Source organism: Sceloporus undulatus, chromosome 1 (genome assembly GCF_019175285.1).
Source record: "Sceloporus undulatus isolate JIND9_A2432 ecotype Alabama chromosome 1, SceUnd_v1.1, whole genome shotgun sequence".
NCBI classification, from domain to species: domain Eukaryota; kingdom Metazoa; phylum Chordata; class Lepidosauria; order Squamata; family Phrynosomatidae; genus Sceloporus; species Sceloporus undulatus.
This window is the reverse complement of record NC_056522.1, coordinates 240,331,974-240,338,330: the sequence shown is the minus strand read 5'-3', so window position 1 is coordinate 240,338,330 and position 6,357 is coordinate 240,331,974. Positions and strand designations below refer to the sequence as shown.

Sequence of the window (6,357 nt, the reverse complement as noted above, 5' to 3'; positions counted from 1 at the left end):
GCCGCCATTTTGTTTTTCAAAATGGCGGCGAAGTCTCGCGCGACCTTGGGGAAGGTTGCACGAGACTTTGCCACCATTTTGAAAAACAAAATGGTGGCGGCCGGGAGCCGGGAAAAGCCGCAATCGGCGGCGGTGACAGGGAGGGGGCGGCCGAAAGGCCTCTGTGGGCCGCATTCGGCCCGCGGGCCGGAGATTGCCGACCCCTGCCATGGATGGTCAAGTCTGTTGGGGGCAAATTAGCTTACTTGCTAATTAGCTTACTTGCTGTTCACCGCTATGATCTTTGGAATAGCGGTATATAAATAAAACAAATTATTATTATTAAATTACTATTAAATACAATGGCACAGTAAAATGTTGTTTACATAAACTGGCAAAGCCAAAGTTTGCTTTTTGGAATTTATATTTTTAAAAAATATTTTAAAACCATGGATGATTGAATCTGTGAAAGTGAAGTGCAGCAACATCTGAAGAAACACAATTCCCACCCTTACTAGGGTAAGAGGACTTACAGTTTTAAATCACAAATGTTGACTAAGGTCCAAAACACACTGCAGAAATAACCCAGTTTGACACCCCTTTAACTGCCCTGGCTCAGTGCTAGGCAATACCAGGAACTGTAGTTTATTGTGGCACCAGATCTCTCTGACAGAGAACTGTAGTTGAGCCAGGTCAGTTAAAGCAGTCTCAAACTGGATTATTTCTGAAGTGTATTTTGGACCCAAGATTGGGAAAGCATCTTGAACAATGCCATATCATTTTGTTATGTTTTTGACTACACATTCCCTTTCTCCATGGACTACAGCAGACTGCTAGTCTTTCCCTAGTTAATCAGCTCAGGCCGATACACCAGCTGCAACCCTACCTGGAACCGGGGGACCTAGAAATGGTGGTACATGCGCTGCTAACCTTTTGTCTCGATTTCTGCAACGCACTCTACATGAGGCAACCCAGTGCCACATTTGGAAGCTTCAACTGGCCCAAAATATGGCGGTCAGATTGGTTGCAGGAAAATCTAGATTCAGTTGTATAACACCTATTCTGAAATCTTTGCATTGGCTGCCTATTAGCTTCCGGACACAGTATGAGGTGTTGGTTTTTACTGATAAAGCCCTACATGTAGGGCTGCCATAATTCTCTACTATAAATTGGGACAAAATGTAGGACAAAATTTAGACCAAAATGTAGGACATGTAAGGTCCTCATTTTTTCTTGAATGTCCTACATTTGGGGCTAAATTTTATTCTACAGTTGTCCTATATTTTGATGTAAATTTTGTCCTACATTTTGTCCCAGTTTATAGTAGAGAATTGTGGCAACCCTACCTATATGGCCTGGGTCCAATTTACCTGAGGGAACGCCTCCCCCATATAATCCTTCCCACACACTCAGGTCCTCCGGGAAGAGGTTATTGCAACCAAGGAAAACTAGATTAGTGGTGACTTCCCAGAGGACCTTCTCAACTGCCGCTTCAAAAATTTGGAATGGCCTGCTGGAGGAGATTTGCCATGGCCCATATTACATCTCTCGATGCCTTTAAAAGGGCGATAAAGATGGATCTCTTCCGGCGGGCCTTCTCAGAGTGACCTCCTAGTAGAACGGAATTATCTGCCCATCCAGACTAGCCCCCCCCCCACATATTGTTACCTCTGTTTTTATTGTTTTAACTAATGTATCGTTGATTGCATGTGAAGGAGGGAGGGTTGGAAGGTTGGAGGAGGGATTGAGGGAATGTTTTGTTACTTGATTACATACTGTATTTACACTTGGTTGTTACCCGCTTCGATCCTCAAAAAGGAAGAGGCGGGATATAAATATTTATTATTATTATTATTATTATTGATCTATGCAAATCTTCTAATCCCTTTTGGATTTTGACCTGGGACACTATCACACAAAGGTTATGGGGTGGGGGCTGGGGGCTGGGAAGCAAGGCATGTATGCAAGAGCAAGCCTCCTGTAAACAAATCTTGCCAAGAAAACCCCAAGATACAGTCACCATCAAGTCAGAAATGACTTGAAGACACTCAGCAACAACAACAACAACCAGTCCTTCTATCAGTTTCTCTGAAGATGCCAGATGCCACAGATGCTGGTGATACATCAGGAATAAAGTCTTCTAGAACATGGCCTCATACCCTGAAAAACCCACACGTTTCCTCAGAAATAACTCCTACTACTTTCAATGGGACTTTCCACAATGTGTGGCAACTGTGTGGCCCTCGAATATGTTCTTGGAGTTCAACTTCCAGCACTGGCAATAGTATATAGGGATGCTGTGTGTTACTAGCAGCTGATCAACTTCTGGAGGGCCACACAGCTGCCACCCATGCTCTACAGCAGTGGTCCACAAAGTGTGCCCTTTAAGAGATTTTTTTTGGACTTCATTTCCCAGAAGCCTCAGCCACGTTGGCCAATAGCCTGGGATTGTGGGAGCTGAAGTTCCCCAAAAACCCCTTAAAAAGAGCACAGTTCGGGGAGGACCATAGATTTAGGCTCAGAAGAATAATGGTGGCTCGAAGCGCCACAGCGCCCCTAGTGGACAACAGGGCGCTCCTCGCTGTTAATTAACCAGCCTGGTAGAGCGGCAGCGGCGGAAGCGACGCATGCGCCACGTGATACTCTGTGTCTCCTGTCTTCTAGCCGCGCGCCTTCTCCGACGTGTCAGGGGGCCCTAGAACTAGAAGGCCGCGCGTGCGCATGCGCGAGCGAGACTTCGGAACCGCGGCCTGGGAAACTGATGCAGCAGCAGCAGCAGCGTCGATGAATGAAGGTGAGTGCCCTCCCCCTGGTCCCTCCTGGTTGCCTGGCAACGGAGCCAGCGGCGCCTGGAAGCGCGGGCCCTTCTAGGCCCAGGGGCGCCTCCCTGGAAGAGGCGGTGCGTGTCTCCCTCCTTAGGCTCCATTGGGCCCCAGCAGGCCTCCGAGGGCGCCTCCCTGGCTGGCTGGAAGGGTGGCCCCACTCTTGGCCCACTCAAGGGGAGAGGAGACAAGGGGGCTGCCTCTGGTGCCCCTGGTGCTCTCCCTGCCATTCCTGACACAATGGCGACTCTGGCCCCGGCCTTTTCCTTGGCAAGGCTTCCTTGCCGTCCTCTGAGGCTGAGAGAGTGTGACTTGCACCCAGTGGCTTGCCATGGCTGAGCTGGGATTTGAACCCTGGTTTCCAGAGTCCAACACTCAGCCCACTACCTCACTCTGTTTCAGTGTGGTGCATCTACACTGCAGCAACAATGCAGTTTTGACACTCCTTTAACTGCCATGGCTCCATCTTACAGAAGGCTGAGATTTGTGGTTTGGTGAGGCAGAAAGGCCAAAGTTCTTGTGGAACTACAAATCCCAGGAGTCCATAGGATGGAGCTACTTCACTTAAAGTGTGGTCACTCTGCACTAGTCCTAGAGTGTAGATCAGTGACTCCCAAACACTTGTCTTCCAGGTGTTTTGGGCTTCAGCTCCCAGAAGCTGTCAGCCATCTTGGCCAATGGTCTGGGATTCTGGGAGCTGACGTCCAAATCAGCTGGATGGCCAGAGTGGACAGACTTGCAGCTCCTTTGAGGCTGACTGAAAGAAACAAGGTGGCAGCTTGAGCTTTCACAGACTTAAGCCTACTTCCTCAGATGCTTTAAGAAAGCTGATGCCGCCGACTTCTTTCTTTCAGTTAGTCTCAGAGGTGCTACAATATCTCTTTACATACTGAGTCTACAGACTAACATGGCTGTATCTTTGAATTCTGCTTGGAAGCCCAGAGTTATTGGGAATTACTGATGCACCTCTCTGTGTTTCAGAAACTCATTGACAAATGGAAGTTCAGCTGAGGAAGTTTCCTCCTCCTCCTCCTCCTCCTGTTTATTTATAGCGCTCATGTTAACTCCTGAATGCTTGCCAGTCATGGAGGAATTGAAGGCACAGGAATTACACCAGGGCAAAACAGAAAGAGAGGGGAACAAATAATGATGATGCCAGAGCACATGCAGGAGTATGTGTGGGAGAGAGACCACCTTTCCCCCTAGGATATTTGGCAAAGATCTGTTGGGAGGATTTGGAAAAGTATTCTTGGATTGTGGGCTTTAGAAACAGATGTATCTGGAGTATTTCAGGACTGTGTCCAAGGTTGGTGTTTCTAAATGAAAACCTTGTGAGGGGGAACCATGGTCCAAAACACACTGCAGAAATAACCCAATTTGAGACCTCTTTAATTGCCTTGGCTCAGTACTAGGGATCCTTTGAATTGTAGGTTATTGTGGCCCCAGAGCTCTCTGACAGAGAAAGCTAAATGTCTCAGAACTACAGTTCCCAGAATTCCCTAGCATTGAGTCTGGGCAGTGAAAGAGGTCTCAAACTGGATTATTTCTGCAGTGTGTTTTGGACCAAGGTTATTACATTTAATTCTCCCCACCTTTCCAGAAAGGGCACACAGGGAGAGGATGGATGTGTCAGCTTATGGGAAGAATAAAATAAAAGACGAAAAGGATGAAACATGCCTCTGGACAGTCTCCAGTTTGAGGTTGCTCTTGGAGTGCCTTTGAGATCTCGGGGCAGTTGCTTTGGCTATTGCAGTGTAATGTGGCTGCTTAGTGAATGTTTGTAATACTGTATTTTTAAAAAAAACATTATTATGCGAATACACCACCCAGCAGCTAGGATCCTCTGGCTGATTACAGTATGCATGATGGCTGTGTGACCTTCATCTGGTCTGTCTGTAGCCAATGCTTAGCATAGCCAGTGGTGAATTATGGGAGCTGTAATTCAAGGGCCTCACAGGGGAAAGCATTCACTACCCCTAAAATAGAAGTTAAAGTCAGAAAATGTGAATTAAACATAACATGAGCTCCCAAATTAAGCAAGTACAGAATAAAACAAAAGTGAAACTAACATCAGAGAGTGTCAGCAGTGAAAAGAACTGAAAAACATAATAAGATTAAAAGGTCAGAAAATAATAAGAAGTTATTTAGTGGATGCTGAAAAGAGCACAACACAAGTTCCAGGTGACCCTCTGAGGCTGCATCCACACTGGAGAAAATAACCTGGTCTGGCAGCACTTTAACTGCCCTGGCTCAAGGCTATGGAATTCTGGGAGCTGGAGTTTGTTCCCCTAATGTTGGGTCCCTCCTCTGGCCACCCTTCCTTCCTTCCTTCCTTCCTTCACAGGGTGACCGGATGTCCTAACCGCAAAGGAGGAGGACAAGCACCGCACAAGGTGGGCAGGCAAGAAAAACAAGTGGCCATGCCCAAAGTAAAAGCTAAAAACACCAATAAATGGAATTCATGCTTCTTAGTCCAGCTCACAATGGAGGAAATTTGGGAATTCCTCCTGGAGACAAGGTGGAAATGTAGGACATGGTGGAAAAGGAGGACACGGTGGTGCTCCTTAGCTCACAATGGAGGACATTTTTGGGATTCCTCCTGGAGAGAAATCTCAATGGAGGACAGGGCCTTTTGAAAAAATAAAGGAGGTCTTCTGGTCGCCCTGGTGCCCTTAGCCCTTCTCAAATGGAGGCCGTTTTGGGATTCCTCCAGGAGAGAAGATAAAAATGTAGGCCATAGCCTGGAAAAGGAGGACATTTTGGGATTCTTCTTGGAAAGAAGATGAAATGTAGCCATGTCTTGGGGAAAAAGGAGGACTTCTGGTCACCTTGTGCTCCTTAGCCCTCTCAAAATGGAGGCCGTTTGGGATTCCTCCAGAGAGAGGGGTGGAATGAATGCCGGGGGAGGGAGAGAAGGGACGGAGGAGGAGGATGCCTGAAGCCCCCCAGGAACTCGGGTGGGGGTTCGGATCCGGCGGGCGTCTTCCCATGGTGCACCGCGGCGCTGCTGCTGCTTCTACTTTCTGAGCGAGCAGCGAGCGAGGCCTCTCGGCTGTCACGCCAGGAGGAGGAGGAGGAGGCGGCTGCGCTTTCCCGACCGGCCTAGTCCCAACATCCCGCCTGGCTCCCCTGCGCCTTCGACAGCCTCCGCCATCATGGCGTCGGGGCCGGAGCCGAGGCGGGCCTGGGGGCTCGAGCCCCATACAGACCCCTGTCCCTCGCCCTTCTCTCCTCGGCTGTGGGTAAGGAAGGCAGCGGGAGAAGGGCCTGGGCCTCGGCTGGGGGGGGGGTTGGGGGTTGGGGGACACCCTGGGGGCCTGTCTGCAGGGAAGGAAGACTATGGGGCGACGAAGAAGACGTATATCTATGTGGGGGGATCAGGCCTCCTGGCCCCTTCCTCCCCAGCCCCATATCCTGGGCTTTGTTCAGAAAGGAGGAGAGCTTCTGGGGGGCCCAAGGTGAGGGCAAAGGGACTTCATGTTTTGTAATATCCAAGTAGACACAGACAAGACAGATAGAGGTAATAGGGGGGAATTAGGCCTTCTTCCCTCCCCCC

General features: G+C 48.9%; 2 protein-coding genes across 3 annotated transcripts in view; both read left to right on the top strand.

Moving 5' to 3' along the window:
- The window catches only part of SLC49A4 (solute carrier family 49 member 4), a 219,250-nt gene that overhangs the window by 111,998 nt on the left and 100,895 nt on the right, over window positions 1-6,357 (top strand).
- SEC22A (SEC22 homolog A, vesicle trafficking protein) overlaps window positions 2,633-6,357 on the top strand; it is a 1,054,631-nt gene continuing 1,050,906 nt past the window's right edge. Inside the window, exon 1 of one of the 2 annotated variants that reach the window (XM_042445085.1) lies at window positions 2,633-2,773. The gene's annotated coding sequence lies outside the window, so the exon portion shown is untranslated. The remainder of the gene's footprint in view (window positions 2,774-6,357) is intronic. The other variant, XM_042445084.1, reaches the window with a different exon arrangement.